The sequence below is a fragment of the Cavia porcellus genome, unplaced genomic scaffold (assembly GCF_034190915.1).
Source record: "Cavia porcellus strain 051 isolate PalLab524CR breed Dunkin Hartley unplaced genomic scaffold, mCavPor4.1 scaffold_29, whole genome shotgun sequence".
NCBI lineage: Eukaryota > Metazoa > Chordata > Mammalia > Rodentia > Caviidae > Cavia > Cavia porcellus.
In genome coordinates, this window is record NW_026947512.1 from 6,702,320 (window position 1) to 6,715,612 (window position 13,293).

General features: G+C 39.0%; 1 pseudogene; it reads left to right on the plus strand.

The window, feature by feature from the left end:
* The first annotated feature begins 966 nt into the window (after positions 1-966).
* Positions 967-11,899, plus strand: LOC100715620 (structural maintenance of chromosomes protein 3-like; annotated as a pseudogene).
* The last annotated feature ends 1,394 nt before the right edge of the window (positions 11,900-13,293 follow it).

Consider the following 13,293-nt stretch of genomic DNA (forward strand, 5'->3'; position numbering starts at 1 on the left):
GCCGAAAGCAATTCAGACAGATAAGGGACGTTTAATGTCTCGCTTTTCACTGACTCTGCATATGTGGCATTGCAGCCACATATGTAATCAGAAGTAGCATTCAATTTTTCTATTTTAGAACTGTCAAGTACTGAAAGAGTTTTGCCTTAGAATAAGTTACATGATATTATAGAGACTAAATCAGGGGATGTTTACCTTGAGGTCACTTCCTCCTTCCCCTGTTACAGCCTCCTTTTTCTTTCCCAGTGCGCGTGAAAGAACTTCCAATCCGCTCCTGGCTCCTCGAGCATCATAAATGCCCGCCCAAAGCACCACCCGGGTCAGAGGTTATATACATTCCAGACTCCACCTTCCGGTCAGAGCAAGCTAGGCTTATGGTCATAGACTCCTTCCACATCCTTAGAACAAAGGCTACTTTTTACTTTATATTTTGCTCTTTTATCGTGCCAAAAACTCTAACAAATACTATTTCATAAGTGATTAAAACCAAAGATTTCTCTAGAAAGGAGCTACATTAGAAAGCTAGCACAATGGTTTTTCTCCTCTATAGGGCAATTGCATATCCACAACTTTAATTTCAAAAATCTTAAGTTTGAGTACAAAATCTCCGTTGATCTGATTTGATGATAAAGCTTCAGGTACAGTGATGCTTTGGCTTTTATTTCACTTGTTGTCAATATTTATTCAGTTGGTTGCAAAAATGTGTTCAATCATTGTTCTGGACTCTGTTGGGGTACGTTATGCTAATAAACAGAAAATTCGCCAGATTACCTTTCTAAAGTAAGGGAGGGGTTGATTTTCAAAACTCTTCTCCATTAGGTAAGAGGAAAATTAGGAGGAGGGACATCAAGGAACAAGGAGGGAAAAGGGGAGGACGGTGGCCCCTGGCCATGGAGAGGGATGAGTGGAGTGCCGCCCTGTAGGTGACCCTTCTCCACTCTTCAGCAAAATTTCTAAACTGACAACATGAGCTTTTGTGAATTTAGAGAGTTGGGCCCATTTCCACGTGGATCAGAAAAGAGGCAACACGTGCGGATCCATGAGCCCAGAGGCAGAGAGGACTCTGAGGAAGTGAGTTGTGCAAACTCCCAGAAACTGTTACAGTGTGTGTATCTCCTCTCACAAGAGTTCCCGCTGGGATTCTGGTAAAACAACAATCAGTTATCTAAGGAACAGAGATGGTACCTCTGTGAGAGTCTGAATTTTTTCTTGAATTTAAATTTATTTAGCTTTGCAAATTTTCTTCCATAATTTCTTCCCTTTCCTTGTCTTCCTCGTATAAATGAAACTACTCTCCTGAGACAAAAAAATCATGTCTTTCACCATTATTTTGGGGGAACCACACATTATTTAAATACATTTCAGATAATACTGCAAAAAGAGTATAGTCAATAGTCAAATGATTAACAGCTTGAACTGTATGATCAGACACAGTATAGTCAGAGCAACTCTGGGAAACGTATTTAATTTTTTCTTAGGTGCAAAGTGGAAAAATGAATATTCCCTCCCTCTTAAGGCTGTGCCTATGGAGAGTGCTTAACCCAATCTCTTAGGTAAATATGCAATAAATAATAATCTTTAAAAATAGCGTTGGCCAGGTCCCTGCCTCCTCTATTACTGGTTAAACACCTCTTTTTACATTCACCTGTAGGTGACCTTTCTGAGCAGGTCTCTGTCCATATCCTGTTTTTTGTCTCTTGTTACCTGCCCTTGTCATCAGGAGGAGCACATGCACAACAAAGCAGTCATTTACAACAAGCACAGCTGCTCTCAAGATTGAATGAATCTTGGGCTGGGGATTTAGCTCAGTAGGTGTAAGTGCCTGCCTTACAAGAGTGCGGTCATGAGTTCAACCCTCAGTACTGATTAAAAAAAGAAATTGAATGAATCTCCTATGTTGGAAGAGTACAAATATTAAAGAACAATGTGCTGAAAACTATAACCATCGAGAAGTACATTCTCATGATGGAGTTAAAATAATTGGTAGCAAACTGAGAGTAAAAATTGTGTGTAGTTATATAAATATGTAGTATCAGTGCCGGCACCAAACAGAGCTCTATCCAGCTCTAAAGAGCTTTAGGGCATCTGTTTCCATATAAAGTAAAGTTGACATTCAATTTTCATTTTGGCCTGGGTTACCAGAAGGATGCATCATTCTTCACCAAGAAGTCACGAAAGAGCTATAGGGTAATTTGGTAAATGACTAGGGAGTAATTTTTCATTCAGATTTGTAAGCCCTACAAGCGATTCCTGCGACTGTAACAAAACTTTAAATCAAAGTAGAATGACTTATATGTAATGCAAATGTGTACTAATAAAGCATACAAAATGAAAAAGAATTACCAAAGTAGAATAATTTAAATAAATAGAATTAGTTGAGCTTTGGTCTGTTTTCAGTCATCGCAAACAAGCAAACCATTAATACATTTATGTTTCTCAACATGTTCAGCAACTAGTTCATACAGTTGGCATCTTCTCTGGGTCCCTGAGGACTAGGATTAGCCATTTTATACATATGGACAGAGTGTAAAGTGGTTAGCTCAAGATTATGCAAAAAGTTCTGAAGACATCTGTAGTCCCTCTTTGCTATCAAGTTGTCGTATTTGCACTCTATATCCTATAAGTATGTAATATTTGCTCTTTACAAATACAACATTATCTAGCATATTTGTAAACAAGTAAATGGGCACAAGGGAGAAGTATGGTATCTTCTAGTGGGCAAAATGCATGATACCACGAGAAAATTATAAGGGAGTGCTTGAAACACTAGTTTGAGCACAAGGTAGTCGTGGTGGGATAGTTTCAGTCCACATCAGCCCAGATGGCCATTATGAATCCATATTTTCTTTTTCTACCAGAGGTTATAGTTTAAAAATTTGCCACATAAATTTATTTCTTGTCCTGTATCTCATACTTTTTAGAGCCAACTGCTCTATTTCCCCTGAAAATTTCCTTCCAACTGTTTTCAGTACCATCATCTTCATTATCTAGAGAAGAACCATAAATTTGTGTGCTTGGTCAGGGTTGCTATGGAGCTCTTACACCAAAAGTAATTTACTCTTTGTCATCTCAGATAGTTATTCCTTCCTTGGTCCTTACTTGGCTACTTCATACCCAAGCTCACATTTGTAACTTTTTATGGCATGTTTTATCATAAATCTATATCCCTTTTCTCTTCCTCAGTCATTCTGTCTCAACTCATCTGGGGCTTCCCATACAAAATATACGTGTCCCCTGGTTGCACAATAAAGAAAACATCCTTGCTTTGGCCTAACTAAGAAAGCACAATTAACTGTTTCAAAAAATGAATGAATCAAATTTGTATCACAAAAACTAATTATAGGCACTGATAGATAACTTTCAGTTTTGTTTTGGTTTGCAATCTTTTTCTTTATTTTAAAGAGAATAAAACCTAACAAAATAAAACAGAATACAGCCAATCAAAACAAAGCAGTGAATGTGGTACAGAACTTAAGACACCATTATAGGAAATCAATCATGGCTACCATAATACATCTTGCTATCTTCACAATAGTTGTCCACACCATCAGACATAGCAAAATCAAACAAAACAAAATAAAACCAATCAAAACATAACATTGGAATAAAAAATAAAACAACAAATCAGGACAAAACAAAACAGCGAAAACAATATTGCACAATGTTATCTTCAAAATGGTTGCCCAAGTTACCAGACACAGGGATAAAACAAAACAGTAAAATGGAATAAAACGTTGAATTTCAAAAAGGAGACAGGAGGAAATTCCTGCACACTGCCAGACCACCAGTCTCAGGCCTGCAGAGTCACCCAAACAATTTGAGCACCAAGCTACTCCCTTCCCCTCAGCTACTGTTGTCTCACCCTGAGTCCTCTGAATCAGCGGGGTGGAGAGGGGGGATGCTATTCTGGTTTTTCAGCCTGTGCACCAGCTCGCTCATGGGAAGGCGTGGTTTCTCTTCTGGCTAATGCTCTTTCCAATCTGCATGGCAGAGCTTGCTTCACAAGAAGACTTGGTTTCTCTTCTGCTTGAGGCTCTTAGCAATCAACATAGTGGAGCCTAATTCAAAGGAAGGCATAGTTTCTCCTTTCTGATTTGAAAATTCATTTTAATTCTAAATTAAGATTATACACTAAAATAAATTAAAATCTTACAGTTAATACTTACCTTGGCAAAGCAATCTGTATGTAACCTTTGAGCTTTGCTACAAGAAAAAGCATTTCAAAAATTAGCTGTGGAAACAAGACAGGAAATAGCAACACAATCTTTCCCCTTTTCCCTCTTACCAACCATGATTTTGGGCTTTATATTTCATCTATTTGTTGTTACTGTTCATATCATTTTCAAGATTTATTGAATGTAAATCAGTGATTTTTAGCACAAAAAAGAGCTTTAAGAGCTATTTTACTCAAAGAGCGCTTTTTTTTTAAACATGAAAAATATTTCAGGAAAAGAACTTTAAGAGTACACACACACACACACACACACACACTAGGCATTGTGATACATATTGCAATATGGGAGGCTGAAGCCAGAGGATCACAAATTTGAGCTCAAACTGGTGACTTTGTAATTGAGCAAGACCCAGTCTCAAATAATATTAAAGAGGACTGAGCATATAGCTCACTTGAAAGGCCCTGGATTCAATCCCCAGTTCTGAGGGATAATATACAACCTGTTTTTACATCCAGCACAATAATTCGCATAGCTAAGCACTGAATATTTTCTGCTAATGACAACGTAGGAATAATTTCAGCCAAAGGAAAAACCATAGATCATTTCTATTGCACTGTTTTCTACTTTCTAGCAAATGCAGAGAAACGGAAAATCAATCAGGGGAATCACTTTCCTTCCAAGAAACTCGCTGCCAGTCCTTTGAGGCAAGCAACAAACTAAGTTTTGCTTCTGATTCACCAAAGCCCCCCAGACTACTCAATTGTAACACCTGTCACCCCCTTGATCACCAGGCTTGATTTGAATGACTTGGTTTACTTAGGTGGGGAGCTTCTCTCCCAGTCCCAGTCTGAGCCTTCAGAAGGGAGAAATCCATTGCTCATCCTTGCTCATCTGCTGTTTGAATCACTGTGGATACCAGCACGTAGCATTTTGATGGGTTCCACTGTTGGCTGTGCTCCCAAGTGGGAGGGGAAACGTCCCCGTGCGATGTGAAAGGTGATGGCCAGTTAGGATAGTAAGTTAGGGCAAGGACCCAATCTACCCTTTTTGGTTCCGTCTCAAACATCGTCCTCATTTCAGCCAGTGCTGAGGGGAGGCCAGGCCCCAAAGGTAGGAGGCTGATGCTCAAATCTCCTAATGGAGCTTGACAGCAGCAGAATTAAAAGCACAGAGCAGCACCCAGAAGCAGTGAGCAAAAGTGCATGCATCCTCGCTGCGCCCACATTCCTGCTCTTGGCACTTTCTTTTAGAGAGTTGAACCATGAAGATAAATCTTTTCATAGAAAAAGAGGCTGGAAAAAATACAGTGGTGATGAAAGAGCTTTGGAGAGTAGGAAAAGAGGACAGAAGGAAACTTTGCTGTGATATTTCTAGGGGCCAGGAGTTTGTCTTGTCTGAAGGAGCCTCAAATCCTGATGAGGATTTGATGAGGAAGCAGCGGTGTTTGTGTGCAAAGGACACAATGACAGTGGCAGTAACGCTTCTGTGCTAGCAGATTCGCTTCTACAGACAGTCCAACTTGTTCTGTAGGACAAGGAACAACTATTTCAAGCAAGAAAGAATCTTCTCAGACTGACCCAGCCTGGTGACTCTGGTGACATTGTTAGTTCAGTACCTCCTGGGCTTCCTTTCACTTTTGGCACTGATTTTGGTTGCTTTGTCTTATTATTGAACAAACTATTTCATGTGAGTTTCTTTAGCCTCCCCAGTGAAACTCTAAGATCCTTGAGGGTAGAGCAGTGCATTGAAACTAATCATGGTCTCTACTATTAGAACCAGCTGAAGGGAATTCAAAGAAATAGAAAGGTCTCACAATTACAGCTGGCAAAATAAGACACACACATGAAACAACTATATGGCAATCAATGCAAGGCACTGATGATGGACCCCTCAAGTACTTGGGGATATAGAAAGAGTATTGATCAAACTCCTCTGGAGAGGGAGACTATGGCTAGAAGGAGGACAAGGAAGAGCTTCGGGAGAAGAGAAAACTCAGGATGCTGCCTTCGAGTTGGCAAGGAGGGAAACAGAAGGTCTACTTGGTACCTGTCACCTTGAAGATAAGAAGGAATATTCACTTTTTAGGACCTAAAAGATGAATTAACTGATTCTTTCGCAGCTCTTATAAGCTACAGATATGCCCTGATCTTGAAACAACAATGACTTAAGTGCAAAAATCCCTTTAGTCTCTTTCCCTTATGCTAGAGTAGTTTATCCTGGTTGTAGATTATCCAAGTAGCTTTGTCATTTTCTCCTGGTGGCTAATCTTTGATCATTTAAGTGCTCATTAATAATGACAATTGGGGAAATGTGTCTATTTGGCAGATAGCAAACAAAAGACCAAAAATACACTACAAACTCACAAACACATCTTTTCCCCAGTTGTCACAGAAAATATAGAAATGCCAGAAAGCCTGTCTGGAGGAGTTCCCTGTACCATGATCCAACTGAGGATGAGACAGAAGCAGCAGAGAGACAGAGAAAAATCATTACCGCCTGCTATCTGGTACTTGGCCATACCCTCCAAAGCACTTTTTCAGGCTGAAGTGAAATGTCATCCAGCCTTATCCTGCCAGCACCAAATGTGCTCCAACTGGCCATTTAAAACACGAAGCCTTTCCATTTACAATTCCTAGAAAAGAAACTTTTGTCTATACTGGCCAAAGTTACAATCGTTCAAAACCATGTATGATTCTCTGAGCCACCCTGATCATTTCCAGGACTCCAGTAAGATAATGTAGTTTAAGAAAACATTTTTAAGGAAAAGAGTAACTTTCTTGTTGCTGGAACAAATAACTTGACCCTCCCAAGTTAAAGGAGCAGAGGTTTATTTTGGCTTACAGTTTGTAGAGTGTGAACAACTTTTTTTTTTTTACCGGTACCAGGGATTGAACTCACGACCACGCGCTTGCAAGGCAGGCGCTTATGCCACTGAGTTAAATCCCCAGCCCCAAGTGGGAACAACTTTTGAGCATGACACAGAATTTGGAAACTAAACAAGAAAAAGTCTTGGTGTTTTACAGACTACATAGGTTTACATAATGGAAAGCAAAATACATAATTTTTACAACAGATTATAAATCTATAGAAACTACATAAATTTATAAACTTTGATGCATAAGAAATAAGGTGCAGGTACACACAAAAAATAAGGGAACATATTCGCAATAAATATGACAGATAAAACTTTAAATCTTTTAAGATGCAAATAGTTGCTACATATTAATAAAAAAAGACCAATAAATCCATAGAAAAATAAATGAAGACACATACAGAGAGGACACACAAACAGATTTTAAGCATGATATTCAACCTCATCTGTAATAAGATAAATGAAAATTAAATTTATGAGATACAGTCTTTCATCTGTAGGCTGACAAATATTAAAAGGTGTTTACTGATTGGATGAAACAAAAGCAAGCACTTTATTTCAGTTTATAAATTGATATTAACAAAAATTGGTATTAACTAGGCACAGTATGACTAGCTTTCAAAATTAAAATGTTCATACTATTTGACATAACAATTTAATTTCTAGTAATTTATTCTGCAGATCCATTAGTATATTTGTACAAAGCTATTCATTAAAACATTATTTGCGATATAAAAATACTGGAAACAACCAGTGTCCATTAGCAGAGGACTAGAAGTAAATTATAGAATAATAATACAAGACAATACTATGGAGCTGTCGATAGGAATAAAAAAGAGTGTACATGTAAACTTAAAGATGTTAAAAAGAAAGATACAGAACAGTGTGTAGAGCTGTTCGCTATCTGAGTTAAAAAAATACACTCACACTCAGACGTGTGTGTGTGTGTGTGTGTGTGTGTGTGTGTGTGTGTGTGTCTTGTGACAGTGTGGAAGGCTGTTCACAGGGGAGCAGCAGCTTTTCTCTGGCCTCCGGCTGAGTCTGCCCTGTTCCCTGTGCCTCCTCCTCATGGACCTCATTCTGCCCCTTCTTCCTGTTTGAAGGATTTTATTTCTAAAATTATCCCCTTTCTCTCCTGAACTAGTTTCTCTCTTGCTTCTAGATTATTTCATAGACATATGAACATGCCTGGATATAATGCATCTCCTTGGTCTATGTTTCCCTTCGCCTGGGCTCTGTTTCTTTTCCCACTTATCAATATTTAAATCAATATTTCTCCAAAGAATTCATGAAAATCATTATATCCCTTCATTCCATTTAAGTTGAACTTTCTCCATGAAACTAATTGTTTAATTGAAGCTATACAAAAAGAGGCAATATAATAATAAATTAAGGAAAGAATATTTAGATTGTTTCAAAGGATTTCAAGTATGAGTAGGACACTTTACAAAATACTGTCAGAAATAAAATTCTTAAAGTATAAGTAGAAATATAAGATTATACAGCATACAGAATACAGACAGAAATAGAAAAGGGTTTTTTTGTGCTCAAAAATCCAAAAATTATTAATAATAACCAGGGAGTTATATTTACAGTTCCTGGGTATGAAACCCATATTACTGTACAAAGCCTCCAAAACAGTAGGCAATATTTTCCAGTTACTTATGCGTAGTATTTTCTTCTACAAAGCCTTTGGTCATTTCTGCTGTCATCACGTCAACACGACTAACCTTATTTCTGAACTTTACACCGTAGAATCAAGCAATTCCGGTCTAAAAGCCGTTGTAATAAACAGAGCACATACAACAGGTTCCATAATCTTATCTGACACTGCCTATCTGGGTTGGGCGTCCAAAGCTTGGTCAGTATCATCAAACAAGTAAAAAGGGGCTGGATCACATTTCTGAACAGCAAATGTCAGAGCAAGGGCTACCAAGGGTTTCTGTTTCTCTCATCTCACCTTGTTTTTCAGTCAATGACTCCCTAATTCCAACTCCAGTGAGCTGATCAAGTGATGCAACGCTGCCTTGTGACCCGGAACTCCTCTCCCTTTACCACTTCCTTCTCCTTCATCCTGAACTGATGCCTTCTCCAGCTCTTTTCTTCATCACCACCAAAGTAGCTTTGCTGCCAGGTGCTTCTGGAACATTTCACTGAAGTTCGTGGTATCCTCTTTGAAAGTTAGCTGAATAGCTTCCTATTTTTGAATTTCAGGTACATCCATCAGTCCCCATGATGGATTTCAGTCCCTATTGAGCCCTTCTTGTCACTTTAGTAACTTTTCCTTTCGGCCCAGGGAAACTTACAAACTGATCTATAATTTTTTAAACATAGCCACTTCTTTAATTCCATGTTACGCTGTTCAAGCTTTTGAAACGGCTGTTTGATGCTCAGTGTCTGGTACTTCAATGCTTCAAATGCTTCCTGGAGAAGTGATCCTAGTTCTCAAATTTTCTTCATGCATTCTTCTTTCTTCTTCAATAGCATGCTTTGTGGATTTGTCATTTTTTCCAGTTACAATCGGCAGGCAATAGTGACAAAGGAACTGCTACTAAAAGAAAGGCAGAAGCTGCTTAAAAAATAGAAGAAAAGTGAAAGAACTGGCCGAAACAGAACCTAAGTCAACAATGTAAAGAAACAGAAGAGTGAGGGATTGCTAGATTAGCGCGAGCCACCCAAGAAAGAATGGATCTCTGCAAAGCAGGGTTGTGAAAGCCGGTTTACATTCAAAGAAGTCAGGGATAAATGGATTAAAGAAGAACTCGAGTCTTTGGATCAGGCTCTAGGTGACAAAAGGCAGACGCAGCTACAAGTAAGGACTTGGAAGACAGGCAAGTAAGGAGAAAAGTCTGGAGCGATAAAAACCTGGAGCAGGGGCTTAATGAAGTCAAAGCTCAAGGAGAAGAACTGGGCAGGAAATATTATGAAGTGAAAAATAAGAAAGATGAATTACCAGGTGAAAGAAACCACCTGTGCAGAGAGGAGAAGGCACAAGAACAAGCACTTGCTACTAACAAGATCTTGAAAAGCAGCAGCAACTTCTTAAAGCAGCACAGGAAAGGTCCATTTTAAATGGAATAGACAGCATAAACAAAGTGCTAGGCCACTTTCATCAAAAAGGAAGAAGCCAGTATGTTCAAAATGGCTATCGTGTCATTGTGCTAAATAACTTTGAATGAGCCAGCCTTCTACACATGTGTGGAAGTCACTGTTGCAAATAGGTTACTTTATTGCATTGTTGTTTTGCTTGAAGTCAGCACAAAGATTTTAATGGTGTTAAATAAAATGCATCTTCCTGGAGAGGTCACTTTTCTGCCTCTTCACAGATTACATGTCAGGGGCATGGCCTATCCTGAACAAGTGATGCTAATCTAATGATTAGTAAATTGAGGTTTAATCACAGATTTGACACAGCTTTCAAATATGTGTTTGGAAAGTCACTTATTGTTGTAACATGGAAGTTTCAACCCAACTAGCCTGTGCCTTTGCTATGCACTGCATTACTTTGGAAGGTGACCAAGTCAGTCATCAAGGTCCTCTTACTGGAGGTTATCATCGCATAAGAAAGTCTTGACTTGAATTACAAAAAGATGTTAGAAAAGCAGAACTTGGGGAACTTTTTTCTTTTAAAGAGAATAAAACCAAACAAAGTACAACAGACTAAAGCCAATCAAAAACAAAACAGTGAAAATGATACAGGACTTTAAAACAAGATAATAGGAAATCAAAATGGATAGCATAATATATCTTATTTTCAAAATAACTGCCCATACCATCAGACATAATAAAATCAAACAAAATAAAATAGAATAAAATAAAAAACAATGAAAATGATAAAGCACTTCAAAACGAGGTAATAGGAAATTAACAGTGGCTCTTATTATCCTCTAAATAGTTGCTCAGACTTTCAGCTTTAGGCCTGCAAAATCAGTCAACCAATACAAGCGTTAAATTGTCTCTTTACTTCCCTTGTTGTCATCTTAGCCTGTGTTCCTCCAGGTCAGGGAGTTGCTTACTGGTGAAGGGGAGGGAAGGTTGAGCCAACTCTTCTCTCCTGGCCCATGTGCTGGCTGGCTCACTGGGTGAAGGGGATGGCTTCCTGGTTCTCCCCTGGCTGGTGTGACTTCTGATGGCTCATGGGGTGGGGATGGGGGGCTTGGCTTCTTTCCAAGCTGGCGTGATGAACTTGGGGAGCTTGAAGCAAAGTTTAATGAAAATCTGCACAGAAATATCAGTTGATGAACCAATGCATCAGACCAAGACCCAGCAGAGGAAATTTAAAGCTTCCAGAGGTGGTATATTATCAGAAATGAAGATACAGAAAGAGAAGAGGCAGCAGTCTGAGAAAACCTTTATGCCTAAAGCAATATAACTTACAAAGTTTGGAGGCAAGTTTTCGTACTATGGAGTCCACCAGACAATCACTGAAAGCAGAACTGGGAAACAGTTTGCTCACTCAACTTAGTCTGGAAGATCAGAAAAGAGTAGATGCCCTGACCGATGAACTATGTCAACTGAGACCGGGAAACAAACTGTTGCTAAATGAAAGAATTAAATTGGAAGATACTACTACTTGAGTAGAGACTTGCCTCAATGAGAATCTAAACGCTTAGACCAAATAAAACAGGAACTGAATGAACCCTCAGAGACAGAAAGGGATACTGTTCACACTACCACAGCATCAGAGCTTAAAGCCATCAATAAAAGAGAAAATGATACTATGGCGTGATCAGAAGGTTTGGATAATTCCATTGATAAAACAGAAGCTGGAATTAAGAGGCTTAAGAGTACCTAGCATTGGAAAAATATAGAAGAGGAAAACACAGGTGCTATAAGTCATGGCGTAAACTGAGGTTTGATTATAGTAGCCTGTGAAAACAATGATTAAGATTACCAGTAGTCATTACTTGACCAAAGCCAACAACTCTCTGTATTTCACTTAACCATTGTGCAGGCTTTGACATGACTGGCAGTGTCTTCATTTTTGAAATGCTTTCTCTGGTCAATTGAATTTATTTTTGTTTTTGTTTCTGTTTTCCCAATACTGGGGCATGAACCCAGGGGTCCTCACACTAAATTATAACCCAAATCTTAAAAAAAATTTTTTTGAGGGGGGCTAAGGATATAGCTCAGTGGCACAGAGCCTGGCTGGCAAGCACAAGGTCATGAGTTCAATCCCCGGTACCAAGACAATTTTTAAATTTTAATTTAGAGACACAATCTTGCTAAGTCTCTAAATCATCCACACTGGATTTGAACTTGAGATCCTCCTGCTTCAGCCTTCCAGAGGGCTGAGATTACATGGCACCACACGTCCAGATTCTTTGCAAGGTTTTATGAAGCCACACTCATCTAGATCCCTTTCTACCTAAATGGCTGTCCTTTAATACTTGTGGAATGTACTGGTACCAATAGCTAGTAAGTTTTTCTCCACAGTAAGTTTCTGAGGACAGGGGAACTCTGTCTTGTTCACTGTTTTCTTCCCAAGATTTAGAACAGTAACAGTACCATAGCTTCCATGAGAAGACACTAGAAGATTAAGAAAAATGAATGAATGGAGACTTCTTCTATAGACTTACGTTTTCTACACTGTGTTGTGTTAGCTATCAAAACAATAACTACAGAGCATTTCACGACACTGGATTTTATAATATGGGAAACTGAAGAGTCTTGCAAGGCAGTTTATTCTCCTCTGCCTCTTCAAGGGCCGTACCAAACTGCTCGTGTATTGTTTTTTTCAGAAAGAAGAATGAAAGTAGGCAGAAGAGATATTTGTGGGTCACCTCCATAGTTAATTTTGTTTTCTTCACATCTCACTCAAGCCTAGCAGCTGTTTTTTTCAGAAATTGTCAGCAGCCATTCATGACTTTGTAGAAATGTTTCACTTGGGAAGATTGGCATTTTTCATCTACCCAGTAGTCTTGGAAACACAAACAGTTCCTTGATGTTAACTGTCCTTGGAAACTGGAAATCAGTTCAGGTTTTATTAAACCTGGCCCTGGTCCCTGGCCATGAATGCAAACTTGTCTTCTATAATTAAGCAGCTGATAACTTTGCAGGGGAGAGAGGTGATTCAGGAGCTTAGTGTGCTTCGTGACTCAGAAGGGCATGAGCCCATCACTGCTAAAGGGTCAGATGTGACCTCTTGAGGATCTGGCCCAAATGGTGGAATCGGTACTGAGGTAAAGAGAGCATAAATCATGGAAACAGATTGAGGCGCTCCTCGGGGTTCTTGTCACAAGTTAT